We start from the raw sequence: 25,899 nt of genomic DNA on the forward strand, positions 1-25,899 counted from the left end.
TGGATTCGGACATTATTTTAGAGGATAACACCGGTTAGGTCTGGGTTAGGTCTGGGTTATGCCCGCATCTGGCTCATGATTTTGCCTTCTTCGCATACTTGTTGGCCAGATCCTGGGTTTTTTTCGTGTTTGAATCATGTAGTAATGTGGTAACACACTGAAGCAGTCAATTAAACCTGGTTTCGATCAATATTTTAGAGGATAACACCGGCTAGGTCTGGGTTGGGTCCGGGATATGCCCGCATCTGGCTCATGATTTTGCCTTCTTCGCATACTTGTTGGCCAGATCCTGGGTTTTTTTCGTGTTTGAATCACGTAGTAATGAGGTAACACACTGAAGCAGTCAATTAAACCTGGTTTCGATCAATATTTTAGAGGATAACACCGGTTAGGTCTGGGTTAGGTCTGGGATATGCGCGCATCTGGCTTATACTTTTGCCTTTTTCGCAAACTTGTTGGCCAGATCCTGGATTTTTTCCGTGTTTGAATCACGTAGTAATGTTGTACCACACTGAGGCAGTCAATTAAACCTGGATTCGGACATTATTTTAGAGGATAACACCGGTTAGGTCTGGGTTAGGTCTGGGTTATGCCCGCATCTGGCTCATGATTTTGCCTTCTTCGCATACTTGTTGGCCAGATCCTGGGTTTTTTTCGTGTTTGAATCACGTAGTAATGTGGTAACATACTGAAGCAGTCAATTAAACCTGGTTTCGATCAATATTTTAGAGGATAACGCCGGTTAGGTCTGGGTGAGGTCTGGGAAATGCGCGCATCTGGCTTATACTTTCGCCTTCTTCGCATACTCGTTGGTCAGATCCTGGGTTTTTTTCGTGTCTGAATCACGTAGGAATGTGGTAACACACTGAAGCAGTCAATTAAACCTGGTTTCGATCAATATTTTAGAGGATAACACCGGTTAGGTCTGGGTTAGTTCCGGGATATGCCCGCATCTGGCTCATGATTTTGCCTTCTTCGCATACTTGTTGGCCAGATCCTGGGTTTTTATCGTGTTTGAATCATGTAGTAATGTGGTAACACACTGAAGCTGTCAATTAAACCTGGTTTCGATCAATATTTTAGAGGATAACACCGGTTAGGTCTGGGTTAGGTCTGGGTTATGCCCGCATCTGGCTCATGATTTTGCCTTCTTCGCATACTTGTTGGCCAGATCCTGGGTATTTTCCGTGTTTGAATCACGTAGTAATGTGGTAACACACTGAAGCAGTCAATTAAACCTGGATTCGGACATTATTTTAGAGGATAACACCGGTTAGGTCTGTGTTAGGTCCGGGATATGCCAGCATCTGGCTCATGATTTTGCCTTCTTCGCATACTTGTTGGCCAGATCCTGGGTTTTTTTCGTGTTTGAATCACGTAGTAATGTGGTAACACACTGAAGCTGTCAATTAAACCTGGTTTCGATCAATATTTTAGAGGATAACACCGGTTAGGTCTGGGTTAGGTCTGGGATTTGCGCGCATCTGGCTTATACCTTCGCCTTTTTCGCAAACTTGTTGGCCAGATCCTGGGTATTTTCCGTGTTTGAATCACGTAGTAATGTGGTAACACACTGAAGCAGTCAATTAAACCTGGTTTCGATCAATATTTCAGAGGATAACACCGGTTAGGTCTGGGATAGGTCCGGGATATGCCCGCATCTGGCTTATACTTTCGCCTTTTTCGCAAACTTGTTGGCTAGATCCTGGGTTTTTTTCCGGTTTGAATAACGCAGTAATGTGGTACCACACTGAAGCAGTCAAATAAACCTGGTTTCGATCAATATTTCAAAGGATAACACCGGTTAGGTCTGGGTTAGGTCTGGGTTATGCCCGCATCTGGCTCATGATTTTGCCTTCTTCGCATACTTGTTGGCCAGATCCTGGGTTTTTTTCGTGTTTGAATCACGTAGTAATGTGGTAATACACTGAAGCAGTCAATAAAACCTGGTTTCGATCAATATTTTAGAGGATAACACCGGTTTGGTCTGGGTTAGGTCTGGGTTATGCCCGCATCTGGCTCATGATTTTGCCTTCTTCGCATACTTGTTGGCCAGATCCTGGGTTTTTTTCGTGTTTGAATCACGTAGTAATGTGGTAACACACTGAAGCAGTCAATTAAACCTGGTTTCGATCAATATTTTAGAGGATAACGCCGGTTAGGTCTGGGTTAGGTCTGGGAAATGCGCGCATCTGGCTTATACTTTCGCCTTCTTCGCATACTTGTTGGCCAGATCCTGGGTTTTTTTCGTGTTTGAATCACGTAGTAATGTGGTAATACACTGAAACAGTCAATGAAACCTTGTTTCGATCAATATTTTAGAGGATAACACCGGTTAGGTCTGGGTTAGGTCTGGGTTATGCCCGCATCTGGCTCATGATTTTGCCTTCTTCGCATACTTGGCCAGATCCTGGGTTTTTTTCGTGTTTGAATCATGTAGTAATGTGGTAACACACTGAAGCAGTCAATTAAACCTGGTTTCGATCAATATTTTAGAGGATAACACCGGTTAGGTCTGGGATAGGTCTGGGATATGCGCGCATCTGGCTTATACTTTCACCTTTTTCGCAAACTTGTTGGCCAGATCCTGGGTTTTTTCCGTGTTTGACCACGTAGTAATGTGGTAACACACTGAAGCAGTCAATTAAACCTGGTTTCGATCAATATTTCAGAGGATAACACCGGTTAGGTCTGGGTTAGGTCTGGGTTATGCCCGCATCTGGCTCATGATTTTGCCTTCTTCGCATACTTGTTGGCCAGATCTTGGGTTTTTTTCGTGTTTGAATCACGTAGGAATGTGGTAGCACACTGAAGCAGTCAATTAAACCTGGTTTCGATCAAATATTTCAGAGGATAACACCGGTTAGGTCTGGGTTAGGTCTGGGATATGCGCGCATCTGGCTCATACTTTCACCTTTTTCGCAAACTTGTTGGCCAGATCCTGGGTATTTTCCGTGTTTGAATCACGTAGTAATGTGGTGACACACTGAAGCAGTCAATAAAACCTGGTTTCGATCAATATTTCAGAGGATAACACCGGTTAGGTCTGGGTTAGGTCTGGGTTATGCCCGCATCTGGCACATGATTTTGCCTTCTTCGCATACTTGTTGGCCAGATCCTGGGTTTTTTTCGTGTTTGAATCACGTAGTAATGTGGTAACACACTGAAGCAGTCAATTAAACCTGGTTTCGATCAATATTTTAGAGGATAACACCGGTTTGGTCTGGGTTAGGTCTGGGTTATGCCCGCATCTGGCTCATGATTTTGCCTTCTTCGCATACTTGTTGGCCAGATCCTGGGTTTTTTTCGTGTTTGAATCACGTAGTAATGTGGTAACACACTGAAGCAGTCAATTAAACCTGGTTTCGATCAATATTTTAGAGGATAACGCCGGTTAGGTCTGGGTTAGGTCTGGGAAATGCGCGCATCTGGCTTATACTTTCGCCTTCTTCGCATACTTGTTGGCCAGATCCTGGGTTTTTTTCGTGTTTGAATCACGTAGTAATGTGGTAATACACTGAAACAGTCAATGAAACCTTGTTTCGATCAATATTTTAGAGGATAACACCGGTTAGGTCTGGGTTAGGTCTGGGTTATGCCCGCATCTGGCTCATGATTTTGCCTTCTTCGCATACTTGGCCAGATCCTGGGTTTTTTTCGTGTTTGAATCATGTAGTAATGTGGTAACACACTGAAGCAGTCAATTAAACCTGGTTTCGATCAATATTTTAGAGGATAACACCGGTTAGGTCTGGGTTAGGTCTGGGATATGCGCGCATCTGGCTTATACTTTCACCTTTTTCGCAAACTTGTTGGCCAGATCCTGGGTTTTTTTCGTGTTTGAATCACGTAGTAATGTGGTAACACACTGAAGCAGTCAATTAAACCTGGTTTCGATCAATATTTTAGAGGATAACACCGGTTAGGTCTGGGTTAGGTCCGGGTTATGCCCGCATCTGGCTCATGATTTTGCCTTCTTCGCATACTTGTTGGCCAGATCTTGGGTTTTTTTCGTGTTTGAATCACGTAGGAATGTGGTAGCACACTGAAGCAGTCAATTAAACCTGGTTTCGATCAATATTTCAGAGGATAACGCCGGTTAGGTCTGGGTTAGGTCTGGGATATGCGCGCATCTGGCTTATACTTTCACCTTTTTCGCAAACTTGTTGGCCAGATCCTGGGTATTTTCCGTGTTTGAATCACGTAGTAATGTGGTAACACACTGAAGCAGTCAATTAAACCTGGTTTCTATCAATATTTTAGAGGATAACACCGGTTAGGTCTGGGTTAGGTCCGGGATATGCCCGCATGTGGCTCATGATTTTGCCTTCTTCGCATACTTGTTGGCCAGATCTTGGGTTTTTTTCGTGTTTGAATCTCGTAGTAATGTGGTGACACACTGAAGCAGTCAATAAAACCTGGTTTCGATCAATATTTCAGAGGATAACACCGGTTAGGTCTGGGTTAGGTCTGGGTTATGCCCGCATCTGGCTCATGATTTTGCCTTCTTCGCATACTTGTTGGCCAGATCCTGGGTTTTTTTCGTGTTTGAATCACGTAGTAATGTGGTAACACACTGAAGCAGTCAATTAAACCTGGTTTCGATCAATATTTTAGAGGATAACACCGGTTAGGTCTGGGTTAGGTCCGGGTTATGCCCGCATCTGGCTCATGATTTTGCCTTCATCGCATACTTGTTGGCCAGATCCTGGGTTTTTTCCGTGTTTGAATCACGTAGTAATGTGGTAACACACTGAAGCAGTCAATTAAACCTGGTTTCGACCAATATTTTAGAGGATAACACCGGTTAGGTCTGGGTTAGGTCTGGGATATGCGCGCATCTGGCTTATACTTTCGCCTTTTTCGCAAACTTGTTGGCAGATCCTGGGTTTTTTTCGTGTTTGAATCACGTAGTAATGTGGTAACACACTGAAGCAGTCAATTAATCCTGGTTTCTATCAATATTTTAGAGGATAACACCGGTTAGGTCTGGGTTAGGTCCGGGATATGCCCGCATCTGGCTCATGATTTTGCCTTCTTCGCATACTTGTTGGCCAGATCTTGGGCTTTTTCGTGTTTGAATCACGTAGTAATGTGGTAACACACTGAAGCTGTCAATTAAACCTGGTTTCGATCAATATTTTAGAGGATAACACCGGTTAGGTCTGGGTTAGGTCTGGGTTATGCCCGCATCTGGCTCATGATTTTGCCTTCTTCGCATACTTGTTGGCCAGATCCTGGGTTTTTTTCGTGTTTGAATCACGTAGTAATGTGGTAACACACTGAAGCTGCCAATTAAACCTGGTTTCGATCAATATTTTAGACGATAACACCGGTTAGGTCTGGGTTAGGTCTGGGATATGCGCGCATCTGGCTTATACTTTCACCTTTTTCGCAAACTTGTTGGCCAGATCCTGGGTTTTTTCCGTGTTTGATCACGTAGTAATGTGGTAACACACTGAAGCAGTCAATAAAACCTGGTTTCGATCAATATTTTAGAGGATAACACCGGTTAGGTCTGAGTTAGGTCTGGGTTATGCCCGCATCTGGCTCATGATTTTGCCTTCTTCGCATACTTGTCGGCCAGATCTTGGGTTTTTTTCGTGTTTGAATCACGTAGTAATGTGGTAACACACTGAAGCTGTCAATTAAACCTGGTTTCGATCAATATTTCAGAGGATAACACCGGTTAGGTCTGGGTTAGGTCTGGGTTATGCCCGCATCTGGCTCATGATTTTGCCTTCTTCGCATACTTGTTGGCCAGATCCTGGGTTTTTTCCGTGTTTGAATCACGTAGTAATGTGGTAACACATTGAAGCAGTCAATTAAACCTGGTTTCGACCAATATTTTAGAGGATAACACCGGTTAGGTCTGGGTTAGGTCTGGGATATGCGCGCATCTGGCTTATACTTTCGCCTTTTTCGCAAACTTGTTGGCAGATCCTGGGTATTTTCCGGGTTTGAATCACGTAGTAATGTGGTAACACACTGAAGCAGTCAATTAATCCTGGTTTCTATCAATATTTTAGAGGATAACACCGGTTAGGTCTGGGTTAGGTCCGGGATATGCCCGCATCTGGCTCATGATTTTGCCTTCTTCGCATACTTGTTGGCCAGATCTTGGGCTTTTTCGTGTTTGAATCACGTAGTAATGTGGTAACACACTGAAGCTGTCAATTAAACCTGGTTTCGATCAATATTTTAGAGGATAACACCGGTTAGGTCTGGGTTAGGTCTGGGTTATGCCCGCATCTGGCTCATGATTTTGCCTTCTTCGCATACTTGTTGGCCAGATCCTGGGTTTTTTTCGTGTTTGAATCACGTAGTAATGTGGTAACACACTGAAGCAGTCAATTAAACCTGGTTTCGATCAATATTTCAGAGGATAACACCGGTTAGGTCTGGGATAGGTCCGGGATATGCCCGCATCTGGCTTATACTTTCGCCTTTTTCGCAAACTTGTTGGCTAGATCCTGGGTCTTTTTCCGGTTTGAATAACGCAGTAATGTGGTACCACACTGAAGCAGTCAAATAAACCTGGTTTCGATCAATATTTCAAAGGATAACACCGGTTAGGTCTGGGTTAGGTCTGGGTTATGCCCGCATCTGGCTCATGATTTTGCCTTCTTCGCATACTTGTTGGCCAGATCCTGGGTTTTTTTCGTGTTTGAATCACGTAGTAATGTGGTAATACACTGAAGCAGTCAATAAAACCTGGTTTCGATCAATATTTTAGAGGATAACACCGGTTTGGTCTGGGTTAGGTCTGGGTTATGCCCGCATCTGGCTCATGATTTTGCCTTCTTCGCATACTTGTTGGCCAGATCCTGGGTTTTTTTCGTGTTTGAATCACGTAGTAATGTGGTAACACACTGAAGCAGTCAATTAAACCTGGTTTCGATCAATATTTTAGAGGATAACGCCGGTTAGGTCTGGGTTAGGTCTGGGAAATGCGCGCATCTGGCTTATACTTTCGCCTTCTTCGCATACTTGTTGGCCAGATCCTGGGTTTTTTTCGTGTTTGAATCACGTAGTAATGTGGTAATACACTGAAACAGTCAATGAAACCTTGTTTCGATCAATATTTTAGAGGATAACACCGGTTAGGTCTGGGTTAGGTCTGGGTTATGCCCGCATCTGGCTCATGATTTTGCCTTCTTCGCATACTTGGCCAGATCCTGGGTTTTTTTCGTGTTTGAATCATGTAGTAATGTGGTAACACACTGAAGCAGTCAATTAAACCTGGTTTCGATCAATATTTTAGAGGATAACACCGGTTAGGTCTGGGTTAGGTCTGGGATATGCGCGCATCTGGCTTATACTTTCACCTTTTTCGCAAACTTGTTGGCCAGATCCTGGGTTTTTTCCGTGTTTGATCACGTAGTAATGTGGTAACACACTGAAGCAGTCAATTAAACCTGGTTTCGATCAATATTTCAGAGGATAACACCGGTTAGGTCTGGGTTAGGTCTGGGTTATGCCCGCATCTGGCTCATGATTTTGCCTTCTTCGCATACTTGTTGGCCAGATCTTGGGTTTTTTTCGTGTTTGAATCACGTAGGAATGTGGTAGCACACTGAAGCAGTCAATTAAACCTGGTTTCGATCAATATTTCAGAGGATAACGCCGGTTAGGTCTGGGTTAGGTCTGGGATATGCGCGCATCTGGCTTATACTTTCACCTTTTTCGCAAACTTGTTGGCCAGATCCTGGGTATTTTCCGTGTTTGAATCACGTAGTAATGTGGTAACACACTGAAGCAGTCAATTAAACCTGGTTTCTATCAATATTTTAGAGGATAACACCGGTTAGGTCTGGGTTAGGTCCGGGATATGGCCGCATGTGGCTCATGATTTTGCCTTCTTCGCATACTTGTTGGCCAGATCTTGGGTTTTTTTCGTGTTTGAATCTCGTAGTAATGTGGTGACACACTGAAGCAGTCAATAAAACCTGGTTTCGATCAATATTTCAGAGGATAACACCGGTTGGGTCTGGGTTAGGTCTGGGTTATGCCCGCATCTGGCTCATGATTTTGCCTTCTTCGCATACTTGTTGGCCAGATCCTGGGTTTTTTTCGTGTTTGAATCACGTAGTAATGTGGTAACACACTGAAGCAGTCAATTAAACCTGGTTTCGATCAATATTTTAGAGGATAACACCGGTTAGGTCTGGGTTAGGTCCGGGTTATGCCCGCATCTGGCTCATGAATTTGCCTTCATCGCATACTTGTTGGCCAGATCCTGGGTTTTTTCCGTGTTTGAATCACGTAGTAATGTGGTAACACACTGAAGCAGTCAATTAAACCTGGTTTCGACCAATATTTTAGAGGATAACACCGGTTAGGTCTGGGTTAGGTCTGGGATATGCGCGCATCTGGCTTATACTTTCGCCTTTTTCGCAAACTTGTTGGCAGATCCTGGGTTTTTTTCGTGTTTGAATCACGTAGTAATGTGGTAACACACTGAAGCAGTCAATTAATCCTGGTTTCTATCAATATTTTAGAGGATAACACCGGTTAGGTCTGGGTTAGGTCCGGGATATGCCCGCATCTGGCTCATGATTTTGCCTTCTTCGCATACTTGTTGGCCAGATCTTGGGCTTTTTCGTGTTTGAATCACGTAGTAATGTGGTAACACACTGAAGCTGTCAATTAAACCTGGTTTCGATCAATATTTTAGAGGATAACACCGGTTAGGTCTGGGTTAGGTCTGGGTTATGCCCGCATCTGGCTCATGATTTTGCCTTCTTCGCATACTTGTTGGCCAGATCCTGGGTTTTTTTCGTGTTTGAATCACGTAGTAATGTGGTAACACACTGAAGCTGCCAATTAAACCTGGTTTCGATCAATATTTTAGACGATAACACCGGTTAGGTCTGGGTTAGGTCTGGGATATGCGCGCATCTGGCTTATACTTTCACCTTTTTCGCAAACTTGTTGGCCAGATCCTAGGTTTTTTCCGTGTTTGATCACGTAGTAATGTGGTAACACACTGAAGCAGTCAATAAAACCTGGTTTCGATCAATATTTTAGAGGATAACACCGGTTAGGTCTGAGTTAGGTCTGGGTTATGCCCGCATCTGGCTCATGATTTTGCCTTCTTCGCATACTTGTCGGCCAGATCTTGGGTTTTTTTCGTGTTTGAATCACGTAGTAATGTGGTAACACACTGAAGCTGTCAATTAATCCTGGTTTCGATCAATATTTCAGAGGATAACACCGGTTAGGTCTGGGTTAGGTCTGGGTTATGCCCGCATCTGGCTCATGATTTTGCCTTCTTCGCATACTTGTTGGCCAGATCCTGGGTTTTTTCCGTGTTTGAATCACGTAGTAATGTGGTAACACATTGAAGCAGTCAATTAAACCTGGTTTCGACCAATATTTTAGAGGATAACACCGGTTAGGTCTGGGTTAGGTCTGGGATATGCGCGCATCTGGCTTATACTTTCGCCTTTTTCGCAAACTTGTTGGCAGATCCTGGGTATTTTCCGGGTTTGAATCACGTAGTAATGTGGTAACACACTGAAGCAGTCAATTAAACCTGGTTTCGATCAATATTTCAGAGGATAACACCGGTTAGGTCTGGGTTAGGTCTGGGTTATGCCCGCATCTGGCTCATGATTTTGCCTTCTTCGCATACTTGTTGGCCAGATCCTGGGTTTTTTTCGTGTTTGAATCACGTAGTAATGTGGTAACACACTGAAGCAGTCAATAAAACCTGGTTTCGATCAATATTTTAGACGATCACACCGGTTAGGTCTGGGTTAGGTCTGGGATATGCGCGCATCTGGCTTATACTTTCACCTTTTTCGCAAACTTGTTGGCCAGATCCTGGGTTTTTTCCGTGTTTGATCACGTAGTAATGCGGTAACACACTGAAGCAGTCAATAAAACCTGGTTTCGATCAATATTTTAGAGGATAACACCGGTTAGGTCTGGGTTAGGTCTGAGTTATGCCCGCATCTGGCTCATGATTTTGCCTTCTTCGCATACTTGTCGGTCAGATCTTGCGTTTTTTTCGTGTTTGAATCACGTAGTAATGTGGTAACGCACTGAAGCTGTCAATTAAACCTGGTTTCGATCAATATTTCAGAGGATAACACCGGTTAGGTCTGGGTTAGGTCTGGGTTATGCCCGCATCTGGCTCATGATTTTGCCTTCTTCGCATACTTGTTGTCCAGATCCTGGGTTTTTTCCGTGTTTGAATCACGTAGTAATGTGGTAACACACTGAAGCAGTCAATTAAACCTGGTTTCGACCAATATTTTAGAGGATAACACCGGTTAGGTCTGGGTTAGGTCTGGGATATGCGCGCATCTGGCTTATACTTTCGCCTTTTTCGCAAACTTGTTGGCAGATCCTGGGTATTTTCCGGGTTTGAATCACGTAGTAATGTGGTAACACACTGAAGCAGTCAATTAAACCTGGTTTCGATCAATATTTCAGAGGATAACGCCGGTTAGGTCTGGGTTAGGTCTGGGAAATGCGCGCATCTGGCTTATACTTTCGCCTTCTTCGCATACTTGTTGGCCAGATCCTGGTTTTTTTTCGTGTCTGAATCACGTAGTAATGTGGTAACACACTGAAGCAGTCAATTAAACCTGGTTTCGATCAATATTTTAGAGGATAACACTGGTTACGCTTGGGTTTCGTCTGGGTTATGTCCGCACCTGGCTCATGACTTTGCCTTCTTCGCATACTTGTTGGCCAGATCCTGGGTTTTTTTCGTGTTTGAATCACGTACTAATGTGGTAACAAATTGAAGCAGTCAATAAAACCTGGTTTCGATCAATATTTTAGAGGATAACACCGGTTAGGTCTGGGTTAGGTCTGGGTTATGCCCGCATCTGGCTCATGATTTTGCCTTCTTCGCATACTTGTTGGCCAGATCTTGGGTTTTTTTCGTGTTTGAATCACGTAGTAATGTGGTAACACACTGAAGCTGTCAATTAAACCTGGTTTCGATCAATATTTTAGAGGATAACACCGGTTAGGTCTGGGTTAGGTCCGGGATATGCCCGCATCTGGCTCATGATTTTGCCTTCTTCGCAAACTTGTTGGCTAGATCCTGGGTTTTTTTCGTGTTTGAATCACGTAGTAATGTGGTAACACACTGAAGCAGTCAATTAAACCTGGTATCGATCAATATTTTAGAGGATAACACCGGTTAGGTCTGGGTTAGGTCTGGGATTTGCGCGCATCTGGCTTATACTTTCGCCTTTTTCGCAAACTTGTTGGCAGATCCTGGGTATTTTCCGTGTTTGAATCACGTAGTAATGTGGTAACACACTGAAGCAGTCAATTAAACCTGGTTTCGATCAATATTTCAGAGGATAACACCGGTTAGGTCTGGGTTAGGTCTGGGTTATGCCCGCATCTGGCTCATGATTTTGCCTTCTTCGCATACTTGTTGGCCAGATCTTGGGTTTTTTTCGTGTTTGAATCACGTAGGAATGTGGTAACACACTGAAGCAGTCAATTAAACCTGGTTCCGATCAATATTTTAGAGGATAACACCGGTTAGGTCTGGGTTAGGTCCGGGATATGCCCGCATCTGGCTCATGATTTTGCCTTCTTCGCATACTTGTTGGCCAGATCCTGGGTTTTTTTCGTGTTTGAATCACGTAGTAATGTGGTAACACACTGAAGCAGTCAATTAAACCTGGTTTCGATCAATATTTCAGAGGATAACACAGGTTAGGTCTGTGTTAGGTCTGGGAAATGCGCGCATCTGGCTTATTCTTTCGCCTTCTTCGCATAATTCTTGGCCAGATCCTGGGTTTTTTTCGTGTTTGAATCACGTAGGAATGTGGTAACACACTGAAGCAGTCAATTAAACCTGGTTTCGATCAATGTTTTAGAGGATAACACCGGTTAGGTCTGCGTTAGGTCCGGGATATGCCCGCATCTGGCTCATGATTTTGCCTTCTTCGCATACTTGCTGGCCAGATCCTGGGTTTTTTTCGTGTTTGAATCACGTAGTAATGTGGTAACACACTGAAGCTGTCAATTAAACCTGGTTTCGATCAATATTTTAGAGGATAACACCGGTTAGGTCTGGGTTAGGTCTGGGTTATGCCCGCATCTGGCTCATGATTTTGCCTTCTTCGCATACTTGTTGGCCAGATCCTGGGTTTTTTCCGTGTTTGAATCACGTAGTAATGTGGTAATACACTGAAGCAGTCAATTAAACCTGGTTTCGATCAATATTTCAGAGGATAACACCGGTTAGGTCTGGGTTATGCCCGCATCTGGCTCATGATTTTGCCTTCTTCGCATACTTGTTGGCCAGATCCTGGATTTTTTCCGTGTTTGAATCACGTAGTAATGTGGTACCACACTGAGGCAGTCAATTAAACCTGGTTTCGATCAATATTTTAGAGGATAACACCGGTTAGGTCTGGGTTAGGTCTGGGATATGCGCGCATCTGGCTTATACTTTCGCCTTTTTCGCAAACTTGTTGGCCAGATCCTGGGTTTTTTCCGTGTTTGAATCACGTAGTAATGTGGTACCACACTGAGGCAGTCAATTAAACCTGGTTTCGACGAATATTTTAGAGGATAACACCGGTTAGGTCTGGGTTAGGTCCGGGATATGCGCGCATCTGGCTTATACTTTCGCCTTTTTCGCAAACTTGTTGGCTAGATCCTGGGTTTTTTTCGGTTTTGAATAACGCAGTAATGTGGTACCACACTGAAGCAGTCAATTAAACCTGGTTTCGATCAATATTTCAGAGGATAACACCGGTTAGGTCTGGGTTTGTCCGGGATATGCCCGCATCTGGCTCATGATTTTGCCTTCTTCGCATACTTGTTGGCCAGATCCTGGGTTTTTTTCGTGTTTGAATCAGGTAGTAATGTGGTAACACACTGAAGCAGTCAATTAAACCTGGTTTCGATCAATATTTCAGAGGATAACACCGGTTAGGTCTGGGTTAGGTCTGGGTTATGCCCGCATCTGGCTCATGATTTTGCCTTCTTCGCATACTTGTTGGCCAGATCTTGGGTTTTTTTCGTGTTTGAATCACGTAGGAATGTGGTAGCACACTGAAGCAGTCAATTAAACCTGGTTTCGATCAATATTTCAGAGGATAACGCCGGTTAGGTCTGGGTTAGGTCTGGGATATGCGCGCATCTGGCTTATACTTTCACCTTTTTCGCAAACTTGTTGGCCAGACCCTGGGTATTTTCCGTGTTTGAATCACGTAGTAATGTGGTAACACACTGAAGCAGTCAATTAAACCTGGTTTCTATCAATATTTTAGAGGATAACACCGGTTAGGTCTGGGTTAGGTCCGGGATATGCCCGCATGTGGCTCATGATTTTGCCTTCTTCGCATACTTGTTGGCCAGATCTTGGGTTTTTTTCGTGTTTGAATCTCGTAGTAATGTGGTGACACACTGAAGCAGTCAATAAAACCTGGTTTCGATCAATATTTCAGAGGATAACACCGGTTAGGTCTGGGTTAGGTCTGGGTTATGCCCGCATCTGGCTCATGATTTTGCCTTCTTCGCATACTTGTTGGCCAGATCCTGGGTTTTTTTCGTGTTTGAATCACGTAGTAATGTGGTAACACACTGAAGCAGTCAATTAAACCTGGTTTCGATCAATATTTTAGAGGATAACACCGGTTAGGTCTGGGTTAGGTCCGGGTTATGCCCGCATCTGGCTCATGATTTTGCCTTCATCGCATACTTGTTGGCCAGATCCTGGGTTTTTTCCGTGTTTGAATCACGTAGTAATGTGGTAACACACTGAAGCAGTCAATTAAACCTGGTTTCGACCAATATTTTAGAGGATAACACCGGTTAGGTCTGGGTTAGGTCTGGGATATGCGCGCATCTGGCTTATACTTTCGCCTTTTTCGCAAACTTGTTGGCAGATCCTGGGTTTTTTTCGTGTTTGAATCACGTAGTAATGTGGTAACACACTGAAGCAGTCAATTAATCCTGGTTTCTATCAATATTTTAGAGGATAACACCGGTTAGGTCTGGGTTAGGTCCGGGATATGCCCGCATCTGGCTCATGATTTTGCCTTCTTCGCATACTTGTTGGCCAGATCTTGGGCTTTTTCGTGTTTGAATCACGTAGTAATGTGGTAACACACTGAAGCTGTCAATTAAACCTGGTTTCGATCAATATTTTAGAGGATAACACCGGTTAGGTCTGGGTTAGGTCTGGGTTATGCCCGCATCTGGCTCATGATTTTGCCTTCTTCGCATACTTGTTGGCCAGATCCTGGGTTTTTTTCGTGTTTGAATCACGTAGTAATGTGGTAACACACTGAAGCTGCCAATTAAACCTGGTTTCGATCAATATTTTAGACGATAACACCGGTTAGGTCTGGGTTAGGTCTGGGATATGCGCGCATCTGGCTTATACTTTCACCTTTTTCGCAAACTTGTTGGCCAGATCCTGGGTTTTTTCCGTGTTTGATCACGTAGTAATGTGGTAACACACTGAAGCAGTCAATAAAACCTGGTCTCGATCAATATTTTAGAGGATAACACCGGTTAGGTCTGAGTTAGGTCTGGGTTATGCCCGCATCTGGCTCATGATTTTGCCTTCTTCGCATACTTGTCGGCCAGATCTTGGATTTTTTTCGTGTTTGAATCACGTAGTAATGTGGTAACACACTGAAGCTGTCAATTAAACCTGGTTTCGACCAATATTTTAGAGGATAACAACGGTTAGGTCTGGGTTAGGTCTGGGATATGCGCGCATCTGGCTTATACTTTCGCCTTTTTCGCAAACTTGTTGGCAGATCCTGGGTATTTTCCGGGTTTGAATCACGTAGTAATGTGGTAACACACTGAAGCAGTCAATTAAACCTGGTTTCGATCAATATTTCAGAGGATAACACCGGTTAGGTCTGGGTTAGGTCTGGGTTATGCCCGCATCTGGCTCATGATTTTGCCTTCTTCGCATACTTGTTGGCCAGATCCTGGGTTTTTTTCGTGTTTGAATCACGTAGTAATGTGGTAACACACTGAAGCAGTCAATAAAACCTGGTTTCGATCAATATTTTAGACGATCACACCGGTTAGGTCTGGGTTAGGTCTGGGATATGCGCGCATCTGGCTTATACTTTCACCTTTTTCGCAAACTTGTTGGCCAGATCCTGGGTTTTTTCCGTGTTTGATCACGTAGTAATGCGGTAACACACTGAAGCAGTCAATAAAACCTGGTTTCGATCAATATTTTAGAGGATAACACCGGTTAGGTCTGGGTTAGGTCTGGGTTATGCCCGCATCTGGCTCATGATTTTGCCTTCTTCGCATACTTGTCGGTCAGATCTTGGGTTTTTTTCGTGTTTGAATCACGTAGTAATGTGGTAACGCACTGAAGCTGTCAATTAAACCTGGTTTCGATCAATATTTCAGAGGATAACACCGGTTAGGTCTGGGTTAGGTCTGGGTTATGCCCGCATCTGGCTCATGATTTTGCCTTCTTCGCATACTTGTTGTCCAGATCCTGGGTTTTTTCCGTGTTTGAATCACGTAGTAATGTGGTAACACACTGAAGCAGTCAATTAAACCTGGTTTCGACCAATATTTTAGAGGATAACACCGGTTAGGTCTGGGTTAGGTCTGGGATATGCGCGCATCTGGCTTATACTTTCGCCTTTTTCGCAAACTTGTTGGCAGATCCTGGGTATTTTCCGGGTTTGAATCACGTAGTAATGTGGTAACACACTGAAGCAGTCAATTAAACCTGGTTTCGATCAATATTTCAGAGGATAACGCCGGTTAGGTCTGGGTTAGGTCTGGGAAATGCGCGCATCTGGCTTATACTTTCGCCTTCTTCGCATACTTGTTGGCCAGATCCTGGTTTTTTTTCGTGTTTGAATCACGTAGTAATGTGGTAACACACTGAAGCAGTCAATTAAACCTGGTTTCGATCAATATTTTAGAGGATAACACTGGTTAGGCTTGGGTTTCGTCTGGGTTATGTCCGCACCTGGCTCATGACTTTGCCTTCTTCGCATACTTGTTGGCCAGATCCTGGGTTTTTTTCGTGTTTGAATCACGTACTAATGTGGTAACAAATTGAAGCAGTCAATAAAACCTGGTTTCGATCAATATTTTAGAGGATAACACCGGTTAGGTCTGGGTTAGGTCTGGGTTATGCCCGCATCTGGCTCATGATTTTGCCTTCTTCGCATACTTGTTGGCCAGATCTTGGGTTTTTTTCGTGTTTGAATCACGTAGTAATGTGGTAACACACTGAAGCTGTCAATTAAACCTGGTTTCGATCAATATTTTAGAGGATAACACCGGTTAGGTCTGGGTTAGGTCCGGGATATGCCCGCATCTGGCTCATGATTTTGCCTTCTTCGCAAACTTGTTGGCTAGATCCTGGGTTTTTTTCGTGTTTGAATCACGTAGTAATGTGGTAACACACTGAAGCAGTCAATTAAACCTGGTATCGATCAATATTTTAGAGGATAACACCGGTTAGGTCTGGGTTAGGTCTGGGATTTGCGCGCATCTGGCTTATACTTTCGCCTTTTTCGCAAACTTGTTGGCAGATCCTGGGTATTTTCCGTGTTTGAATCACGTAGTAATGTGGTAACACACTGAAGCAGTCAATTAAACCTGGTTTCGATCAATATTTCAGAGGATAACACCGGTTAGGTCTGGGTTAGGTCTGGGTTATGCCCGCATCTGGCTCATGATTTTGCCTTCTTCGCATACTTGTTGGCCAGATCTTGGGTTTTTTTCGTGTTTGAATCACGTAGGAATGTGGTAACACACTGAAGCAGTCAATTAAACCTGGTTCCGATCAATATTTTAGAGGATAACACCGGTTAGGTCTGGGTTAGGTCCGGGATATGCCCGCATCTGGCTCATGATTTTGCCTTCTTCGCATACTTGTTGGCCAGATCCTGGGTTTTTTTCGTGTTTGAATCACGTAGTAATGTGGTAACACACTGAAGCAGTCAATTAAACCTGGTTTCGATCAATATTTCAGAGGATAACACAGGTTAGGTCTGTGTTAGGTCTGGGAAATGCGCGCATCTGGCTTATTCTTTCGCCTTCTTCGCATAATTCTTGGCCAGATCCTGGGTTTTTTTCGTGTTTGAATCACGTAGGAATGTGGTAACACACTGAAGCAGTCAATTAAACCTGGTTTCGATCAATATTTTAGAGGATAACACCGGTTAGGTCTGCGTTAGGTCCGGGATATGCCCGCATCTGGCTCATGATTTTGCCTTCTTCGCATACTTGCTGGCCAGATCCTGGGTTTTTTTCGTGTTTGAATCACGTAGTAATGTGGTAACACACTGAAGCTGTCAATTAAACCTGGTTTCGATCAATATTTTAGAGGATAACACCGGTTAGGTCTGGGTTAGGTCTGGGTTATGCCCGCATCTGGCTCATGATTTTGCCTTCTTCGCATACTTGTTGGCCAGATCCTGGGTTTTTTCCGTGTTTGAATCACGTAGTAATGTGGTAATACACTGAAGCAGTCAATTAAACCTGGTTTCGATCAATATTTCAGAGGATAACACCGGTTAGGTCTGGGTTATGCCCGCATCTGGCTCATGATTTTGCCTTCTTCGCATACTTGTTGGCCAGATCCTGGATTTTTTCCGTGTTTGAATCACGTAGTAATGTGGTACCACACTGAGGCAGTCAATTAAACCTGGTTTCGATCAATATTTTAGAGGATAACACCGGTTAGGTCTGGGTTAGGTCTGGGATATGCGCGCATCTGGCTTATACTTTCGCCTTTTTCGCAAACTTGTTGGCCAGATCCTGGGTTTTTTCCGTGTTTGAATCACGTAGTAATGTGGTACCACACTGAGGCAGTCAATTAAACCTGGTTTCGACGAATATTTTAGAGGATAACACCGGTTAGGTCTGGGTTAGGTCCGGGATATGCGCGCATCTGGCTTATACTTTCGCCTTTTTCGCAAACTTGTTGGCTAGATCCTGGGTTTTTTTCGGTTTTGAATAACGCAGTAATGTGGTACCACACTGAAGCAGTCAATTAAACCTGGTTTCGATCAATATTTCAGAGGATAACACCGGTTAGGTCTGGGTTTGTCCGGGATATGCCCGCATCTGGCTCATGATTTTGCCTTCTTCGCATACTTGTTGGCCAGATCCTGGGTTTTTTTCGTGTTTGAATCAGGTAGTAATGTGGTAACACACTGAAGCAGTCAATTAAACCTGGTTTCGATCAATATTTCAGAGGATAACACCGGTTAGGTCTGGGTTAGGTCTGGGAAATGCGCGCATCTGGCTTATACTTTCGCCTTTTTCGCAAACTTGTTGGCCAGATCCTGGGTTTTTTCCGTGTTTGAATCACGTAGTAATGTGGTAACACACTGAAGCAGTCAATTAAACCTGGTTTCGACGAATATTTTAGAGGATAACACCGGTTAGGTCTGGGTTAGGTCTGGGTTATGCCCGCATCTGGCTCATGATTTTGCCTTCTTCGCATACTTGTTGGCCAGATCCTGGGTTTTTTTCGTGTTTGAATCAGGTAGTAATGTGGTGACACACTGAAGCAGTCAATTAAACCTGGTTTCGGTCAATATTTTAGAGGATAACACCGGTTAGGTCTGGGTTAGGTCTGGGTTATGCCGGCATCTGGCTCATGATTTTGCCTTCTTCGCATACTTGTTGGCCAGATCCTGGGTTTTTTTCGTGTTTGAATCACGTAGTAATGTGGTAACACACTGAAGCAGTCAATTAAACCTGGTTTCGATCAATATTTCAGAGGATAACACCGGTTAGGTCTGGGTTAGGTCTGGGTTATGCCCGCATCTGGCTCATGATTTTGCCTTCTTCGCATACTTGTTGGCCAGATCCTGGGTTTTTTTCGTGTTTGAATCATGTAGTAATGTGGTAACACACTGAAGCAGTCAATTAAACCTGGTTTCGACGAATATTTTAGAGGATAACACCGGTTAGGTCTGGGTTAGGTCTGGGTTATGCCCGCATCTGGCTCATGATTTTGCCTTCTTCGCATACGTGTTGGCCACGTGTTGACGATAAAACTGTAAGATATAGGATGAATTAAGTTCCATGTCCCTAAAATTTTCCAAATCATAGTTTTAAAAATGATTTAGATATTTAGATGATTTTAGTGTGGGTATTTATACAAGTATGTAAAACTCTATTTATGCATAACATGTTACCCCTAAATGGGCAAGTTAATGAATTATATAGATGTTAATTGTATAATAATAACCCTTTGTTCCTCATAAAAATTCATAACTGAATTGCTATCATTCTAAAAAAATCCATCCCAAAATATATTGTCAAAACTAGTAATAAATTATTTGGTCAAGGTGATAACAGATTTGAAATATTTAATAAAATTTAAATACCAGTAGTATTAATAAAAGATAATATTAATACTATTTTGACACTGTTATTTGATTTTAATATTAATTATAGATACTTTGATTATTGATTTATTAAAACATACAGTTAATGAAGTCCCAGTAGATTATAAATATTTTAAAGAGCATGAATTAGCATAGAATTTCATAAAAAATTTGATGAGTGATAGATGTAACTTGAATAATCTGAATTTTGTAGCTTTTACTATATCTTTGGATATGGAATCACAGATTCATTTTATTAATAAAAATAGAGATAGTACTGATGATTTACTCAGGCTCGTTAAAGTAAGTGGGCCAAGTGGGAAGAATATTAAGATAGATGGATAGATATTGGTAAAAGTATTCTTCTTGTCCTTATATAGGAAATCTTTAATATTACAAATAAACTCTTTCTGTAAAATCTTGAACTTATCATTATAATTTATAGAATTAAAGTCAACGCATCTAATAATGAAAGTGAACTGAAGTATTTTATAGACTTGTCAAGAACGTTTTTTGGTATATTCCTAGCAAACGACCCGTTCAACGATCGGGATGAGTTATACGTAATTCGATTCGTCTAATTCAGTATATTATTTCATTAGTATATGCATTTCATTATCTGCGGAAATTCGGTATTTTTACAAAGTAACTAAGTATTTTAAATATATTCTGACAGGTTCACAGGTGGAAACAAGTGACTGTCGTTACCTGTGTTCAAAATGCCAGCTAGTCAAATGCTAATTTGTTAACAATAACATTTATTGAATGAAATTTCTGCTATTTCTGCAAATATCTCATTGAATAAATCACCATCTTTCTATTATATATACATTTACTAAATACATAATGGCTCAGGTATCCAATGAAGTTACTCTTATTGAAAATATAAAATATTGATAGTATTATATGTTAGAAAAAAGTGGTTTCTTCAATTTAATTCATGTAAGCATCAGTAATGAGATCTTGAAAATTGACGCTGTGATTAATTTTCAAATGGCCTCTGTGCCATTATTTCTACAACAAAATGTTGATTCATCAGTCTCTATCTACTCTACCCTTCCACAATTGCTGCGCAGTATTTTTATTTAATGTTAGTTATATAATATCACGACATTGCTCATAATTATATGTTAGCATATATGGTAATTTTAAAACAATATCTGTAACTGAGTTTGTTTTTAGAAAACCACGTTCTTTGCTTTTCAAATATCTTTATATAATGCAATGGCTTTTAAAAAATAAGGGTATAAACATCTCACCGTAAACCGTAAATAGTTTACATTTTAAAGATCCAGAAACAGGCGCTCATACGAATAAAACAGAAACTACGTGGAAGCATAGTAAACACTTTTTGCCTGAATATTGTCGGTTAGTATTTGCAGTTCCACACGTTTTTTAATATGTTTTTCTAACATATAATACAAAATAATAAATATTATATTTTCTATTTTCAGCAAAAAAGATAATTTCATTGGGTACTTAAGCCATTACGTGTTTTATAAACCTTCCAAGCAAGGAAAGGATGATTTATTTAATCAGTTCTTAAAAGAAATTTCAGAAATTTCATTTGATGATGATCGATTCTGTAAAAAATCAAAATATACCAGACTTAGATGATAATGAAATTTAATAATAAAAACAAGTTAAACCAACGTACTGCGTACAATAGTAATTTACTATATATTGTAAACACTGTCAGCGACGGGGAGACATTTTTTACTGTTGCTGCATGTACTGTCTACATACCTGGTTTTAATACTGTCCACCTGACCGACTCGTGGAAGTTCTATGCCTAAAAAAATGATTTTTATGCATCATACAAATTCTTCTACAAATTCCCATTTGACAATGTAGAATAGATCCAATTAGATAAATTATTTATAATTTTTAAAATGAACATAGCAACGATGGTCACTAGTTTCTATCTGTGAACCTGTCAAAAAATCTACTTGACCTTACTTTTTTACTGTAACTTTTTATAATAACTGTTAAAATACTGTTTATATTATTTATTATAATGAATCTTGTTACAAAACAAACACACTTATTTTCCATTGTGAAAAGAAAACTTAAAAACTAAAAGAACATTCCTCTACATGTGCTTCTTTCACACACACACACACACACACACACCACACTACCCCTCTTATCTGAAACGGTAAACTCCTAAACACTAAAGAAACTAACGAATTTTAAGTCATATTTCTAACACGCCTTCTTGACTTAAAATTTATCAAAACAACAACAAAAATTTTGCCTTTCCTAACGATTTAGTCAGTACATCTACAATTTGATCGTCCGTAGTCACACTTATTAGTCCCTTTTTTCATAATCATAAACAAAATGATAACTTATATCTATATGCTTGGAATTTTTTGAAAATTTTCCATTTTTTGATAAGGCTATCGCTCCAATATTGTCTTCATATATTTTTACTGGATTGTCATTCTTCACGTCAAAAACAGATAAAATGCCCTTAATTGGAATGATTTCTTCTACACAATCAGCAAGAGCGTAGTATTCAGCATGCGTTGAGGCTCTGGAGACAATTTTTTGTTTTTGCGATTTCCATAGTACTACATTTCCAAAAACTCGTATGATTATCCCTGTAGTCGATTTTCTGTCCGTAGTGTCTGCAGCCCAATCAGCGTCAACAAATGCATCCATTATTTCCTGAGTAGTTGAGTTATAAACAAGATTTATGGAACGAGTGTGATACAAGTATTTTAGAACACGTGTGCTGTCATAGCTATTTTGGAATCGACTTAGGTAATTGACCGCAAATGAAATGTCTGGGCGAGTACCATTTGCAATATACAATAATGCTCCAATTAAATTCCTATATTTCAGTTCTTCATCCACTATATCAGCAGGTTCAATTTTTCGATTCATTTCCATAGGTGTATCGAACCTTTTACTATTTATTATTCCGTACTTATGACTAAGATTTTCAATATATTTTTCTTGATTCAAGTATATTTCCTCTTTACTTTGGTTACGTTGTACTTCAATTCCCAAGTATTGCTTTATTTGTCCCAAGTCTTTCATGCGAAATCGTTTATTAAGCATGATCTTAACTTCATCTATAGCCATTTCATTTATACCACTGATTAATATATCATCCACATATAAAATAATATATATTTTTGTGTCGTTTATCTCTCCAGTATACAGACAGTAATCATAATCAGATCTTTTAAAATGCAAGCTTATCATGTAATTATGAAAACAATCATACCAGTCACGTGGACTTTCTCTCAATCCATAAAGCGCCTTCTTAAGTAAACAAACCTTATCTGACTGTATATTACTACCATCAGGAGGGTAGATGTAAACTTCAGACTTGATATTTCCGTTTAAAAAAGCTGTTTGAACATCCATTTGTTCTATTTTTTAATTTTTAACACATGCAATTGACAGCAACACCTTTAGCGTGCTCATTCTTGCAATCGGTGAATAAACTTCTTCATCGCTTTGGTACAACTGTTGGAAATGCGACTTTGGCGACAATGCGCGCTTTGCATACTCCATCTGTCTTAATTCTATATATCCACTTTACTTCAATTATTTTCTTATTTATTGGAACGTTGACCAAATCCCATGTGTCGTTTTCTTTTAAACCATCAAGTTCTTGTTTCATAGCCGCTTTCCATTTTCTTGACTCTTCGCAGTTCAATGGTTCTTGGTAGTTTTCAGGTATCAAAGCATTGCAATAGTTTGTATATACGACATGATCATCAAATTTCACAACATTTCACACATTATGTTACGCTTGGGGCGTGTATCTTATTTAACTTCCTCAGTTTTGCTGCATTGATCATCGTCAGTTTTATTTTCTTTTATTTTCAAAACTCTTTCTTCTTCTTCTTCTTCTTCTTCTTCTTCTTCTTCTTCTTTTGGCGCTTCCCCTTCGTATTTTTCTTCGTTATCAGTATTTCTATAAATGGTATATCTTGCACGTGACGACTTACAACTATTTTGTCATTAACCAATATCTGTATACCCTATTAATATTAATTCCTTTTTCGGCCTTTGGATTTAGCTTTGAATATCTGCATGCCTCGGGAATTCGTACAAAAGCAGTGCTTCCATATAAGTGTAAGTTTGAAACATCAGCCCTTTTATTAAAAAATATTTCATATGGTGTTTTTCTTATTCTTGTGTTTGCTAATAGGCGATTTCCAATGTAGGCAGCCGTGTAAATACATTCTGGCCAATAAAACTTGTCGACATTTGCCTCTGACAGCAAGCAGCGTGCACGATCCATTATCGTTCTGTTGTGCCTTTCGGCGACTCCGTTCAATTCGTGTGTGTATGCTGGTCCTGGTTTCAAATAAATACCTTCTCGTTTCGCTAATTCATCAAAGTTTTTGTTAAGATATGATTCTCTTCCATTGTCACATCGAATTTCTTTAATACTTTTTCCAGTTTGATTTTTTACTAATTTCCTAATATACCTAATGAAGCAATAAAAAACATCACTTTTTTGTTTTATGCAATACACAACAGCAATTTTACTGAAATCATCTATAAAAGACACAAAGTATTTCTCACCATTATGACCTGTCTGAGTTATTGGACCATGGACATCTGTATGGACTATTTGTAACAAATCATTTGCTCTTGTACGTTTGTTTTTAAATTTCAAATTTGTCATTTTATTCTCCGGACAAACTTCGCATTTTATAAATTCGTTTTCGAGTTTCACCGGTGTTCCATTTAGCAGCTGAGCTTCACACAAATATTTTAAATCTCTAAAATTTGTGTGACAAAGTATATATCTATGCCATTTTTCTATATTTGAAATTCCCATTGAACTAGTGTACGTACTTGTTTTCTTATTCTCAAGTCTGGCAACTTCTCCATTTAATTCAAAGAGTTTATTTCTTTTAACAGCAATAGCAATGAGTTTTTCTTTCGAATTACAAATTTTATTGTAATTCATTGTCTTTCTCAAACATTATTTTTAATTGTTTTGATTTACAAATACAAGAGACACTTAGTAAGTTTTGTTTCATTTCTGGTACATAGTATATACATTTTTAATCTTTATTTCCTCCGACTTGTCATTAATGTTAATCATTACATTACCAATTTTTCCAGATATTAGTTTAAAACCATCACCAACTTTAATATCAACCGGGTTTTGTAGATTTTTGGATTCATAAAAGTACTCATCTGTGTTTATTATGTGATCTGAGCAACCACTATCTAGTAGCCATTTAATATTTCTACTTCTTCTATTTTGCTACTTTTCATTACTTCAACCTTGAATGAATTGTAATTTCTACTGTCATCTAGACTCGAATTTCCAGCCACTTTTCTATCGTGTCTATTTTGTATATGTTTGAAAAGGTTGCATTTTGTAATAATTATTAAAGTTTTCTGGGCAGTAACGTTGGATGTGCCCTGACTTATTACACTGACTTAACATACCGCTTCAGTAGTCGTTGCACTGCTATGCTGATTATCCTTTGAATTGAGATACTTGTTCTGATTGCGTTGTACGTGTCGAAACCTATGACCTCTAGGATTTTTAGTTAAATTTGAACTAAACGTGCGAGTGTAATTTCTGCTGTACTCAAAGTAGTAACTTTTACCGTTTCTCTTTTGATACTCTAACAGTAATTTAGATTTTACATACTCAACTGTTTTCTCCTTCGTTGGCAGTGCATCAATAATATCAACAATACGTGAGAAGTTAACGTTAATAACAGATAATTCAATTTATCCTCTTCATTCACAGTCTCACCAGTATTTTTGAGCCTATTTATATGCGTTTCAAATTCGTTAAAGAAGTCACTTGGATTTTCACCTTCTTTCATTTTTAATTCTAACAATCTTCTTTTACACAATAGCTTTACTGCACTGTTTTTAACTAGATAAATTTCGTCAAGCTTTGCAATCATATTTTTCGCAGTCGTTTCTGATATTATTAATTCTAACTGAGTGTTTGAAATACTGTTTACGATGTAACTTTTTGCTTTAATTTCCGTTTTTATTCCAATCTTCGACTCTTATTTCAGCCGGTCTTTCATCATGTAGAATAACCTCGTTACAGTCTTTCATTTCTAAAAATAAATTTAGCCTGAATTTCCAGTTCCATAAAATATTTGTAACATGAAATCGTCCTTTTTTTCACTTGCCATGCTTCAAACTTAGGTTATCTTCCTTTCACAACTAAATTTCTTTTCTTTACTGTTAACGAACAAACCACGGACCTCTGCTACCATGTTAAAATACTGTTTATATTATTTATTATAATGAATCTTGTTACAAAACAAACACACTTATTTTCCATTGTGAAAAGAAAACTTAGAAACTAAAAGAACATTTCTCGACGTGTGCTTCTTTCACACACACACACAACACGCGCGCGCGCGCGCGCGCACACTCCTAAACACTAAAGAAACTAACGAATTTTAAGTCATATTTCTAACAATAGCAGTAACAGTTTATAAAAAAATAACGAATTTCCACAGATGCATAGAAATGCATATCAATAATGTACTGAATTAGGCGAATCGAATAATGTATAACTCACCCCGATCCGTGA

This window comes from Colletes latitarsis, unplaced genomic scaffold (assembly GCF_051014445.1).
Source record: "Colletes latitarsis isolate SP2378_abdomen unplaced genomic scaffold, iyColLati1 scaffold0028, whole genome shotgun sequence".
In the NCBI taxonomy this organism is placed as follows: domain Eukaryota; kingdom Metazoa; phylum Arthropoda; class Insecta; order Hymenoptera; family Colletidae; genus Colletes; species Colletes latitarsis.